Raw genomic sequence first — 14,767 nt, forward strand, 5'->3', positions numbered from 1 at the left:
TTCTGGATATTGTCAGCAGAATCAACCTTAAAAAACAACATTGTTTAGAAGTCCTGATAAACCCCTTCCCACAGCTAATGTTTCCATGCAGGTTAGCATCAAGGAGCCAGGCTGGATTACTTTGAAATGTACACCCTGCATCGGTGTGCATAGTCACTGGCAGAAAGCACTCCAAGTCAGTCACCTCAGTTGAGCATCTTCTGAGGGAGCCTTTCTCCCTCTGCCCCACTACCTTTTCACACATGTTTTTTAGCTCAACTTACCTAATATTCTATGTCTACATAGGCAAAAACTGGGCAGTTTGCAAAGAAATCAGATTTTTACATCATCACTGCAGGACTTCTCCAATTCTGCATTAAGGAAAAACACTCCACTAAAATGAAACATGAGAGCATTGCACCAATATGCTCACACTAGCTGTGCACACATAGGCAATCTCTGTCTTCTAGGGAAGATCTTTAACTTGTCAAAATCCTTCCATCCCTCTTCTGTCCTGTACTGATACCAAAAAGGGTCTCAAACCACCCTGTGGAGGAAACAGCCGCTAGTGAAAGATGGCAAACTCCCTCACGAATTCACCAGAAGGCCAGCCCAGCCAGAGCCAGTACAGATTATCCATGGAGGATTGCCACCATTGATCCTCAGAGAGCCCACTATCACTAACAGCACTGCTATATTAGCAGACCTGCTTTTAGCAGCACAAGGATGAGCTTCTCATCAGCTTCTTACTGCCAAGGAAAAGCTAAAGAGGCTAACTCCAAACACTTCTTCCTTCTTCTTGATCTGCATGACATTTTTAACAGCTCTGTCTGATGCAAGCATTTCACATGAGACATAACCATATTTTCACCACTGTCCCTTCCCCATTGTCACAAATAAGATGTGGTGAAGAGGCACTATATTCTGTGTTACATCACAGGCAGAGTCATATTGCACTATATACTTAGGTTTCAAGCTTCTCTCTGATGCTGTGCAGATTATGTTTAGGCTGAAAGCAGATTACTGGCACAAACCAAAACATTACCTAGGCTGCACACACATTCACTCTAGAAAACTTACAGAGCTCTTTGGACGAGGGATCAGAAGTTAGTCTCTTAAGGAATCCTTAAAATCGTCTGAGAAACAACACTTGTTTGCTTGGCCAAGAAGAGACAGAAGGAAAAACACCTTCTAAATTTGAGTTACATGTCCCCAACATGTAGCAAAAGATGCTGCTGCGTTCAATTCAATGTGTCTTGCATCAACAAAGACTTGGGATTTTTTACTTAATGAGTAAAAAAATAAACACACACACATAGCCATCAAGAAAGATATTAAAATGAAGTGTACAAGTATCACCCAAGAGCATCCAAAAAAATCTCCTAAATATTAAGTAAACATTCCTAATGAGGCCTTCTTAAAACTTGAAACTTTACACTCAAGGTAGCAGTTACAGAAAACAAGGACATCATTAAAAAGAGAGGTAGCAAAGGAGCTTAATACCTTATCAATGCTAGAGGGTTCTGAGGGGAAGAGGGCGTAGTCAGAAGAATTATCCCTATCTTGATTAGCATCAGAACAAAGGCCCACATTAGTTTGTCTGCACTAGGACTCCCTTAGAGTGCTGGATAATAACCTGCTTGAAAGCATTAAAGAGATTTCCTCCCCACTTCACCCCCCTGAAATCTACACCCCTTCTCTAAAGGGGGATAAAAGGATAAGGTCCAAATAACAGCTTTATAATTTAATTCTCTGAAAGACATATCTGGGTAGCTTTTTACAACTAAAACATCAAATATACAATACACAAGTACGATCCTTCTATGATAAGTTTTCAAAGGTTACATTTGGGAGCAGGTAGGGAAAAAAAAAATCAAATCAAAACAAAAGCTATTTTTTGTTCAAGAGAAAAGGTCATATAGCACAGGTGACTTATCATGCATGCTTAACTCTGGAAGGCAGGAAGGACCTCAGTAGTTTCTTCAGCAAAACCAGGGAGTGGTACCAGAGTGGAGAATACAAGGAAAAAACAACAACAGCTTGTGGTATCTAAACTACACAAAAACCAGGTTAACAGTGGAGTTAACCTCCTCCATTTAAAGAAAAATGCTAAGGCATGACTACAAAGGAGTCAGAACCTAAGAACATTTTAGAATACTTCCTGTTTCAAAAGCTAGAGATGCTAACACAAGTGGCTGTCTCACTGCAGGATGAGAACATGGAAGGCAACACATTCTGCCTTCAATATACAGAAGAGTTACGGCATTTGGACAAAATGCAGGTTTTAAAAGCAAAAACTCAGGAAAAACAAAGTAACAGCATCAGCTTTCATCTTACCTGGTATTGACACAGGCTGGCATACAATGGTTGTCAAATTAGCCAGATTAAACTGATGATTCAGCGACAATAGGTTGATTCACACACCTAGAACTGCACAAAAAAAGCAGGTATTAGCCCTGTAAGTACTAAGAATGGCACTCTGTCACACAAAAGAGCAGGAGGCTTGAGGGGTAGAAGTAGTTCTATTATGTTTTTAGGACACAGGCACACAGCTATGCTTCTGTTACAGACATTACTCAAAAAATTCAGATCTGAGTCTGAGATGTACTGCACAAGTTACTCAAAATTAAAGAATATGCAAACTATCCTCACACATTCCATTTAAAAATCTCAAGGTAAGAAGAGAACAGTTTCAAGTGTAGCAGAACATTAACAAAAACATTTTTCAGCAGCACTCAAGTTTGCTTGATGGGGTTTTTTTCAGCAGGACAGAAACTTCCCAAAAGTTACCCAAAATACACATACTAAAACTACATCAAGTCCAGCCATCAGATACACACATGCACTTTCAGTGATTGCAAATACTGCATACTTCCCAGATAAGCATAACAGAAATTTATTTCTGTAGTGCCAAAATTCACAAGTACATTTCGCTGTCTCATCACTGTATACACTCTTCTTATTCAGCACTACTACTAAAAATTCCAATACTTAAAAATATGGCTATTAATAAGGCAAACCTTCTCCACTTTGGGAAGCACAACAACAAACTGAGAACTGGGAAAACTGGTCATCCAAGTGAGAGCAAAAGCTATGCAGCTGAAAGGAATTTTTTTCTAGCCTGCTTAAAGATCTCCTTTTTTGCTAAACATTTCATTGTCACATTTAAATGTCAGCTTTTTAAGTCACAGAACTGTGCAAGGCCTGCAAGACAGGAAACCACAAAGAGACCTGAGATGAAAGTTCTCACAGCTAATGAAATGAAAAGTAAACCTAGCAAACTGCTCTTCCCATCTCTGATATGCTTAGGAAAAGACACAAACTCTGATCTTACAACCTTGCTCCCCGTACCCATGAAATTCTTTTTAATTAATCTCTGTTAGCAAGTTTGTATGGTTTTGCAGTCGACTCATATACCAGGGCCAAGCTTGCAATGAGTCTCCAGCACGCTTTTGTTGCACATCACAGAATGAGTCTGCAGCATTTCAGGATCACGCAGCTCTTTGCAATAGTGCTTTAGCTTATAAAGACATACTACTCGATTTTCCTTAGGGAAAACAGGACCCTCCCTTTCCTGAAGCAAGCAGCATGCCCTTTTTGGACTTTGAAAAGGAGTGAGGGGCCCTCAGAGAGAAGCTGGCTTTAAAGCTTTCAGGATGATCGCACATATGGCCACTGGCTGGCCTGTGGCATATGCGGCGGCAGATGGAGAAGTGAAGCTTTCATACCCTCTGAGCAATGCTCTGCAATTTTGACACTTCTCTTGAAAAGCAGCTATGTCAATCACCCTCCCAGGCTGGTGTTTTGGCACAGAAGAGATTCTCCTCAGTCTGTGTATCAGCACCAAAGGATAACCTATACAGGGTATTTTAGAGGCAGTTTCTGTCTTTGCTTTCAAATATAAATGAATCCATACACAGCAGAGAATGATAACTTATTGTTGTCTTCACTGAACATCAGCTGGCCTTTGGCTCATTAGAGAGCCACACATACCCAGTATGCACTTTCCTTTAAAGGAGGGGTGGAGGGAGGTGTTTTGATTAACATTAGAGCACCTTACTGGGTCTCACAAATAAAATGCCTTTTGAGAGTGGTCAGCACAAATGGGCTCCAATACCCAAAGGGGATTCTAACACATCCCCTCATAAAACTGTATTAGTGGGGGCTGCTCTAATATATTGTCCTTGAAGACTTTTAAGAAGTTATTTACAGAGAAAAGAAAACCCAAAGAGCATAAATATATTGAAGATATTCAAGCATTTCACTAACCTATAGGTTTAACACTACACATACAGCTCCTTTCAAAGCAAGCAGCCTTTAACATCATTCTCAAGCTCACTCACAGCAATTGGGGGGTTGGGAAGGGTGTTGTTTGGTTTTGGTTTGCTTGCTAATTTTTTTAAGACCAATTAATCAGCAGGATTTCCCTCTTAAAACTTACGTACCCCTAAAGGTCCTGAAGAAAGAGATCTAATATACCAACATAACTTCTTTTCTATCTTCATTCCCTAACAGGCTGCAAATTTGGTTTTGATCAGAAATTCTTGCAATTCCCACTCGTTTTATTACAAAATCCCATTAAATCAATGCAAGGAAAAAACAGGAACTGCAGTGAAGCACAGCAATATTATAAACTGTGAGGAAAATTAGTTGAGGAAAAATGTAAATGGCTTTGAAGTTTTCTAAATGGTCCTGGCACTTTTGAAGTATAAGCTAAGGGAGCCATGAACAGAGACACGGTATTGAAGCTGGTTCATTTCTGAGCATGAGGTTAAAATGGTGCACATTTCAGCCCTGCAAAGTTCAACTGCCTACCAGGAAGTTGAACTGCCTACCAGGCAAGTAAGAATTAAACACTGTAAGAATTAAAGCCATTCTATTCTGTAGCACAAATATGACGTGGTGTTTTATTTACCACATGAAAGTGATTCCAGTGGCCAATTTCCCTTGACTCTGCTCAACCAGCTCCAAAAGCTGTACTTTGCCTTGTTACCACAGCAGTGATGACCAACCCATTCCACTCAACACTCACTTATACTAGGAAGCCAATTTACAGCTGATGGGCTGGTTGCCACGCTAGCAGCTCCCCTCAGGGAATCACCAGAGTGACATGAGACACAGAGATCCCTTGTGCTGCAGACAAAGCTCCACTTTTGGAGCCTGCCCACTGTTCAACACACACGGAAACAGAAACTGGGGGGACAACTGAGACAGTGGGAAAGCAGTAGGGGTTTTACACCTCTAACTCCTGGTCCTGCAACTCTTCAATGTGAGCTTCCTTTAAAAAACTGCCTTGAATTACTACACACAAATATTTAAAATAAATAAATAAGCAAGCAAACAACAGGCCAGGCTTTCACTGGTCTCTTATTAGCATCACTATGCTTGGTCTGAAAACAGACTGTGCAGACTACATCATGTAGTAAGCCATGTGAGAGCATTAAGCTTCCTGTGAGAGAGCAGTAGCTGCCACTGCTCAATAACAAAACAGCCAACATATGAATGGCAGATGAAAACTTTTCTCGTACATACAAAAGCTCACTTCCCGACATTTATAGGAAATATTTCTACTGATTAAAGTTAAAATCAGTTTTTGCAGCTGCATAAACAAGACTTCTAGCAGAGTCAGGGAAAATACCATCTACATCAACTACAGACTAGCAAAACCAGATGAATTACACAGATGGGCTTAAAAAGACAGAGAGTGCTTCACTGAAGTAATCTACCTGCTCCCAACTACAACTACTCTGTGCTGTAGGTCAAATTGTTACATCTGAAATAATTCTACTTGTACCCAGAGTAACTTAATGACAAGAGATTAAACATGTATGATGGCATTTCTAGGACATGACACCTGTCATGACAACTAGACATAATTACAGACTAGTGTATTTTGGCAAAAGAAATCTACTCTAAGTAATACCACAATACCTTTGCTATATATGGGTTAATTTTTCCCTTTCCCTGTTCTAGGAAATGTCTTCATGTTTATATTTACATATTCCTAAAGCAGAATTCAATCCCTGTTGCCCCTCCTCCCTCCTTCCCAGTCTTTCAGGCAAACAGGCTGTGGGACCAACCCTGCCAGTGAAAGATGCCTCTCCCAACTAAGCCTGATCAGCTGGGATCAGCTGGTTACAGCAGCCAACAAGTGGCTCAGAGGGCAGAGGAGCTGCAAGGGGTCCTTGTGCCAAGCAGAGTGCACAAAAGGACATAGTTCAGGAAACTTTGGAGCAAGGCTTCCAAGCTACTGTCCTTTCATGCAGTTATTCACAGATAATAGGCTTCTCTGGAAGTAGCTCAGGCAAGCAAAAAGAGATGCAACTTTCAAAACGGGAAAAAAAATACAGCAACAGTGGCCTGACACAGACCCTGAGTGCAGCATCCAGCCTTCCTGGACTGACAGAGGCCAGCAACTTTCATCTGTTTGCTCACAAAAGCAGAACAAGCAAGAGCCATATTTGGGCAGTACAGCAGTAGGCGGCTGTGGTGTGAGCAACTACACCGATAAAAAGCAGAAGTGACGCAACAGGAGCAGTCACAGAAACCCAAATCTATGGTTAGGATGTTGCACAGCTAAGGTTAAGACCATGGCAGGCTGCTCTCACTGAGAATTGAAACAATTCTCGAGGCAGGAGCAAAGCAGCAGAAAACAACCCTGACCCCAAGACAGACTAAATTCCACCAAAACCACTACGCTGCAGGCAGGACGCACACTTAGTGACTCCAGTTACCATTACTTGCTGACTGCCCAGGCAGCTCTGCTCAAGCAGCCATTTCAATCCACCTTCACACACTGCACTAAATATAAACTGCTGATAACTGTGTGGAAACTGTTTCAGCAGAGACACAGAGCGCTGCACGACTCAAGGGCATTGGGTCCTCCTCAAAATCTGCAGGTGGTCAATTTGCATGACAAGCAGAGAGAGAAGGGGACAGAGCCAAAGTCTCTGCTACATTTGTGGTTGGGAAATTTCTGTCTTGAGATTAGTACTTTCCCAGACCCATACTTTAGGGAGTAATCTGCCTTTAAATAGGATATGGGGGCACCTGGGTTTTGACAGTAACTTGTCTAAGAGGAGGTTATGGCTCCCTTATCATGTGCTACTCTGCTCTACAGTGACCTTCAATTTTAAAATCTAGCTAGATTAAGTTGCAGATCTTTCAAGCACATCCTTCACCCAGTGGCTCTAAAAGAAACATACTTTCCTACTTTCAGATGGTACTGTCTTTTCTAGTGATCCATAAAACACTCATTTAAATAACAGGACATGCCAATGTAAGAGGGAAGATGAAACTGCAAACAAGAAAAAGAAAACTAGTTTTTTCTCAAAGTTTCGCTTAGAGAATTACTACCAGAAACAACATGAAAGTTACCAAGACAAAATTATGATCTGTAAAGCTGCCAGTGCCACAATCAGCCACCAGATTACACTACTAGAAAGAATTATTCTCTCTTCATGAAAATATACCCCCCAAAAAAGCATGTCATGAAAAGAAGAAAAAGAGGGAGACTTACAGAGATTTATGGCAGACACCTGAAGAGGTGGATGAAATCAACGATAAACTGCAGACACCACAGAGAGCACCAATCCTTAGAGTACTGGCATTTAATATGTAAATTCCTTCTCTGCTTAGGCATTTTGCCTCCCTTTGATGTATACAGACAAGTTCAAACTAGAGATGAGAACTAGGAAAGTTCCCTTTCTCCATTATCTCAAGATTTTTTCTTGTCTAAGCAACAGTTAAGTGCTTTAACTATATCACTTTTGCATCTGTTCAGAGGGGAAAAGAAAAAAAAAATCACTAGAAAGAGAAGTATAACAAATATGATTAAAGGAGAGAGTCAATGTTTTCCCGGCTCTGATGCAGATGTAAGCAGCTAGCTGGTGCCCAACAGCTATAGCGCAGCCTAGGAGAAGAGAAAGACAAGCTGAATAACAGAGGACAGCAAAGATACTCTGGAAAAGATCCAGATGTCTTGAGCCTAGTCCTACTGCATGAAAAATTAAAGAGGTTAAACACCTCCTCTTAAGAACTTCTCTTGCTATTGTTCTGGCCACGACTCTTCTGAACAAGCTGCATTGCTCCAGAAACCTCAGGAATTACGGTGACAGTAGATTCCTGCCAAGAGAAGCACCATTACATAATAGCTTTTATGGGAACACGCACAAAAAGCCACTGGGAAACACAGACAAGTGCAAGATCCTCTCTGCCCATCGGCTCAGTTTAGCTCTTAACTACTTCAGAATATTTTTAATTTATATATTTACTTCCTCTCATTCCCTTTCACTCAACAAAATCTGTGTTACTGTAACTACACTGAGATCACGTCTATTCCCCACAATAACGTAACCCCTTTGAGAATACGCCCACTTGAAACTACTGTATTTGCATTAATCTGTTTAAAAGAACACTACAAAGCTGAGAAACTGTATTACTATTTCCATCAGTATATTGAAAATAAGAACAATTTATTATGGTATTTTTTCATCCTTTACCCAATTTTCGGGATACTTAGAACAATTATTGCTTGTCCGTTCTGAGACGCCTAGCACGGCTATTTTTGAGTTCCAGGTCTTCCACGGGGGATTTACCATAGATTTGCTACACGCACAAGTAGAAGCTCAGCCTAAGCACTGCACACGTGTAAAGGCAGCTGCTACGGAAGCTCTGACCTCTGGGCAGTGTTAAAGCACCACAAAGAAGAAAGCAAAGATGAAAACCTAACAAACACAAAGTTTCTCACGTTGAATTGTCCGCAGCAGTGCCTCCACTACCACCTTCATCTCAGACACCACTTTCCCTCTGTTTCCCTACGCACCCAAGAGCTCTGCGAAAGGAAAACGCGAAGACCGCGGCGAACGCTTATCCGCTGTTACTTAGGGGTTTTAAACCCTAGAGGTTCATCCCGCACCAAGCGAATCCTCACGCCCGAAGACACACACACTTTAAGAGCGCTGACCTCAGAGAAAGCCCAGCTCTGCCGCCACCACCGACCACCCGCCGCTGTGACACGAGGGAGCCGCAGGTACCGCAGGTGACATTATGTAAGGGAGGCGGCCGGGCAGCCGGGCTGGGAAGGGCTCCCGCCGCAGCCCCGAGCACCGCCAAATCCGTGCGGGGCCGCACCCGGGCAGGGCTCCCCTCGCGGGCCACCGGGGGAGCGCCGCCGACACCTTCCGGCTCCCGGTCCCCGCCCGGCACACGCTCCCCGCTCCCCGGCGGCGGGCCCGGCTCGGCGCCCCGCCGCAACCAGCCCGCTGCCCCCGCCCCGCGCCCCGGCGGCCCCTCGGCTGCGCGCCCTCCCCCCGCGGCAGCGGCGGGTGCTCACCGGGCGGGCGCTCACCCGGCGGGCGGGCTCGGCGGGTGGGCTGGGGCGGCGGTGCCGCTGGCGCTGCAGGTCGGCGGCCGCGCGCCCCGGCCGCCCCGGCGTCTCGCCCGCCCAACGCCCCGGCCGCCGCCGCGCGCCAGGCCCCGCCCCGCCCCGCGAGCTGGGCCCGGCGGCGCGCGGGGTGGGGCGGGGCGGGGCGGGGCAGCCCTTAAAGGAGCCGCGCGAGGAGGCGCGGCCGGAGGGGGGCGCTGTGGCGCGGCCCGCGGGGGGCGGAGCGCGGCCCGGGGAGCGGGACGGGGCAGAGTGGGGCGGAGCGCCGCCCCGCCCCGCCGCATCCAGCGACGGCCGCTGCTGGGAGCCGGCGGGCTTGATGTGAGCTCCTCGTCGCTCCGCGGGGCGGCGTGCGGCTGCACGGACACGTGGCGCTCGCTCTCGGCACGGCACCGGGGAACAACGGCTGTGAGCGGAGCTGGAGCCCTCTCCGGCCTTCTGCCGCTCCGTGCTGGAGCAGACGCGGCTCCGCAGCAGCAGCAGCAGGGAAGAGCGGTGTTGCACAGCCCCGGCCGTCTCCTTGCGCTGCCAGCCCCTTCTCGCCGGGCCGCGGGGGCAGCGCACTGTGAGCGTGTCCCTTGTCACGGCTGCGGAGCCACCCCAGAGCTCGGGCCCTGCGGAGACTCAGCCATGGGCACGCTCCTGCCAAGTCGCCACAGCGGCACAGAAGCCATGGCAATGCTCCTGCGGCAGGCTCAGTGCCACCAGCTCCCCGGCTGGCACACCCTTCGGCACTGCGTGGGGACAGCCCGAGGGAGCACAGGGCCCGGCTGGGCCCGTCCTGCTGTGCGGCACCAGCACAGCCACGCTGCTGGCTGCAAGGCCCAAGGCTGGGCTGGTGCAGGAGGTCACACTCGTGCTCGCAGGGGTTTTGTGCATACAGGCGAAGGGGATGCTTACACCTGGCCACCTCCTCTCTCTTCATCTGCTTTTTACGGCTGCTCCCAAGAGAGCACTCCAAAAGTGCCTTCAGCGAATCAAGGAAGGATTTCTTGCTTTGCTTTCCTTTCTATTGCTTGAACTAACACCTACTTTCTATGGATCTGCTACATTATTCATAGTTTGCTGTGGAGAGTGAGCTGTTCTCCCTCTTATATGGGAAAGGAACCACGTGTAGTTCTACTGGAAAGGTGAAGGGAAGTTTACCTATTTTTCTGCAATAGTACGGTGATCATTCATTGTAAAAGCCCATAACAGGTTATAGCTCACCAATCATTTACCATTATTTCATCAGATGTAGGAAATAAATATGATACATCACAAAATATTCCTTATAAATACTCCCCTTGTAATCACTTCAACACCAAAAAGCAGGAAAAAACAACATCATCATCTGAAAAACATGCCTAAAGGCAAGAAGGAAGAGTGGGAGCTAGAGCTGCACGCAAACCTGCTGATTCACACAGCTGTTCTTTTTGTCACATCTCAGATGCAAAAGTGGAAGGCACGGAGTGAAAATATTGGCCTGTGTTTTGCTGCGCTTTGATCAATTAGTGCAGCTGTCCTGAGCCTGAAGGAAAAGTTCAGAAACCTTTGTACCTCTGAAATAAAAGAGCTGTGAGGAGGCTGCCACAGTACTCCCTCTGCTCATGGCATTAGTGCACAGAGAAAGGTGCAATTCCTGGCAGATTCTCACTAAAATGACTTCTCACTAGGGGATGATTCATCACATTTTTGGCTTCAACCAGTTCAATTTTTTTAACGTTTAGAGATCCTTTTATTTCTATGCTATACTTTGTTTCTGTAATTTTCATTCATACATATATCTCTTCATAACTGTATCAAGCCATAATAAAACCACTAAATTCTTCCTTTGAGGCCTCAGATACACTAATTTGGCTGTGCTTATTTTTTTGTTTATCATAGAATCACAGAAATCAGCATTCACAGACCATCTTAAATGTCCAAAGTATCACACAGACATTAACTAATGCCTTTTACATTGAATTTGCCACACTGCATTAGATCACCAGTTGGTCTAATCCAACATCCTGTTACCAGCAATAGCCAACTGCCAGTGCTTCAGAGCAGGTAAATGCCACCAACTGCCCCCAGAACAGTTACAGCCTTCTTCCAGGCAAATGCCTGTGACCAACTGGTTCCAGTCTTTTCAGGCTCCAGGTTCTGAAGATGAGGTGAGACATTTTCTCCTTATTACATGTGTCAAAAAAGGAAGGTTGGGAGCTGCTACCATCAGAGCACCTCTCCCCAAGGCACAAAGCTTATGGTCTCAGCCCAGGTAGTTTGGCACAACTTTCCTATTGTTCATTTTCCAGTTGCTTGAATGGAGATCAAAATAAATAATTCATTGAAACATTTCATTTTCAGTAATAGAAATTTTAAAGCATAAAAGCTGCCAAACTCCACCAGAAGGTCAAAGCATGCTTAGTTTGTGTGGCCCCATCTGATTAAATAATTAATTTCTTATCCAGTCGTTATGGATTTTGCTTTTACTCCACAGAAGAGTTTTACTGTCACATAAGTCTTAGTCCATCAATACACTCCTTTCTGGCAGAGACACAGATGGGATTTGGTCAGACTTACTAGCACAGGGCTGGAGAAAAGGGCAGCCCATACATGGGGGCAGTGAGACAGCCCACATCACATTTTGCCCTGGTTCTTTTGGCAAACCTGCAGCAGTGGAAGCTGGCCCAGAGAGGACATGTTTTACAACAATATTTCTCATAGTGATGCAAATGCATACTGTTCTGCACACCTTCATAGACCCCACAGGGACAGGGGCTGCCCTCCAGATCCAGATCTGCCACTGGATTAATCAAATAAAACAAACATATTTTTAATCCCAAACTTGAAATTTGTATCCTGCCATTCAAACTACCAAAAGCCTTTCACAACCTTGTGAAAACAAATGTTACTTCTTACCCTCCTGCACACATCTGCCCATTCCTTCCCTCCCATGATGGACTTCGGTAGTAGGTTGACTCTGGCTGGATTCCAGGCACCCACCAAACCGCTCTGTCACTCCCCTCTGCAGCTGGACAGGAGAGAGAAAATATAACAAAGGGTTCCTGAGTTGCAATAAGGACCAGGAGAGATCACTCATCAAATACCAGCACGGACAGAAACAGGATAGAATTAGAGATATTAACTGAATTTATTAGTAAAAAAAAATAGAGTAGGATGATAAGAATTAAAATAAAACCTTTGAAGCACCTTGCGTCTACCCCTTCCTCCTTCCTGAGCTCTACTTCCTCCCCTAGCAGCCCAGGACGACGGAATGAGGGCTATGGTCAGTTCATCAGCCATGGTTTCTCACACTGCACAGGGAGGGGAATCCTTCCCCTGTTTCACTGTGGGTCCCTCCCACAGGAGACAGTTCTCCATGAACTTCTCCAGCCTGAGTCCATCTCACGAACAACAGCTCTCTGTGAACTGCACAACCTGGGTCCATCCCACAGACCACAGTCCTGCTCTAACTGCTGCAGTGTGGGTCACTCTTCCTCAGGGTGCAGGCCTTCAAGGACAGGCATTACCACCACTTCTAGCTGGTGTTTAGCCTTGATCAGAGGCACATCCATCTGTGGAGCCACCAGGGATTGGCTCTGCTGAACATGAAGGAAGCTTCTAGCAGCTTCTCACAGCAGCCACCCCTGTGGCCCTCCCCACTGCTACCAAAGCTTGGCCAAGGAAACCCAATACAACTTCAAAAATTACTGAATCCTGTTCAGGTGCCACATACCTAACATGGCTCCAATTTCAAGGTAAATTCACTTCTGAGAGAAGCCACTGATAAAATATGATTTCTGATGGTAGTGCTCCACTAGAAAGGGTCTCACGACAGTCTAAGCACTATCAGAGGAGAAAAAACATAATCTAAGAGATAATGTTACTTCAGGCTGTCACACAATCTATCCTTGGCCAGGAGCCTTGGTAATGTCACCATGCTATGTGACCTCCTTCTCTCCAGCGTTGTGTGCCCAGCAGACAAAGAGGGAGGGCTGCACCTGCTCCATGCCATTTGTTCTCTCCTCCACATTGATGCCCAGCCATCAAACCAAAAGACTAACACAGCTTCATTCTAAGGATAGGCTGCTACAGACACCTTGAGCTCCCAGCTCAGTCATCAAAGACTTTTTGGGTTCAGAGAACTCTCTCACAAACCCTTTTTTCTCAGAGAGAGCTCTTATTGCTAAGATGCAGGAGAGCTAGTCACATTTTTCTGTTTCCATCAACCCCCCACATCCAGATTCCAGTGGGAAAGCAGGTAGCTGGCATCACACCAGAGATGCCTTTTGTTTCTTGGAGCTGCCAGCATGCCAGGCCTCATTCTAGCAAACAGCATCTCCCAGTTGGGTATACATGACAGCCACACACACTCTTGTTCCTCCTTTACTTCTTGCTGGGAACACCTCTGTGACCTATTGGCAACTTGTTTGAAATGGGATTTGTGCAGGAGTAAATCAGTTTTTAAGTGCTGTCAAAATCCTCACAGCCCATTAGCCTCCTGTAGATTATACCTCTGTTGTTTTGCTTTCATTTTTTCCCCACTTCCTTCTGCACACATCTCCTGGCCTGCTAGCCCTCAGTTACACTTCCAGTATCATACACTGGAACCCATGCACATTTTTTGTGTTTAGCAGGACATTATTCATTATTAATACTCAGAGTAGATGTAAATAGAGCAGCTCATCTCCAAAAGACTATTAAAGCAACATGGGAAAAACAAGAATAAAAATCTTGGCACACCATCCACCCTTTTGCCTTGTTAGGGCACTTGAGTTCACAGTCTGCTGATGAAGAACAGGTAAGGCTAAACCTGGCTATGAGCACCATCCTTGCCATGACATTTCCTTTCTTGGAGTACCACAAACATGCATTGCATTATGAGATTTTTTTTTTATTTCTGTGACTTGAAATGCAGCATATAGTTGTGGAGCAGTCACCAGGGCTGTCATGCTGTCATGGGAGCAAGAAGCTCCAGCTCACACCCTGGAGTTTATAGGGATTTGGGTCTTGAAGCTGCACTACTTTCTTCTGTACATATAGGCCTGTACAAGAGAAGCTCAAAAAAAAAAAAAAAAAAACCATCTCCTGGAAACTACCCAGAGCTTTTCTCTCTGAGGGAAACAAATGAGGCCTTAATTAATTTTCTTTCAAATACAGCAAATTGACTTCTGCTCCAGTTGTGCTAGTTTCAAGCCACACAGCACAATGGTATTAATTCCACTTCACTTAAGGGCTAAATGTTCAGAGCAAGGAAAAGGGAGTTTCCTGTAGGTCTTGCTACAGTTGAAGTCAACAACCAAACCACCCTGATTTTCATAGGAGTTGTTTCTTCAGAGTCTGCATTTCTGAGGGTGACTGTGACATGTCTCCAGGTTAGCACTGCAAAATACATGAAAGGCACTGGCTGAGCAAATTGCCTGGTCCTTTGCATATTTT

At 45.2% G+C, this 14,767-nt stretch overlaps 1 protein-coding gene across 8 annotated transcripts in view; it reads right to left on the bottom strand.

Annotated features, from left to right (window-relative positions):
• Window positions 1-14,767, bottom strand: part of SUSD6 (sushi domain containing 6) — a 93,082-nt gene that overhangs the window by 69,878 nt on the left and 8,437 nt on the right. For 2 of the 8 annotated variants that reach the window (XM_077180291.1, XM_077180292.1), the window contains 2 exons: window positions 12,248-12,359; window positions 2,317-2,409 (listed from right to left, as the gene is read on the bottom strand). The gene's annotated coding sequence lies outside the window, so the exon portion shown is untranslated. Of the gene's footprint in view, window positions 1-2,316; window positions 2,410-8,944; window positions 9,220-9,313; window positions 9,466-12,247; window positions 12,360-14,767 lie in introns of those variants that run through there. The other 6 variants (XM_054635067.2, XM_054635065.2, XM_077180293.1 and 3 more) reach the window with 5 other exon arrangements.

This window comes from Agelaius phoeniceus, chromosome 6 (assembly GCF_051311805.1).
Source record: "Agelaius phoeniceus isolate bAgePho1 chromosome 6, bAgePho1.hap1, whole genome shotgun sequence".
NCBI classification, from domain to species: domain Eukaryota; kingdom Metazoa; phylum Chordata; class Aves; order Passeriformes; family Icteridae; genus Agelaius; species Agelaius phoeniceus.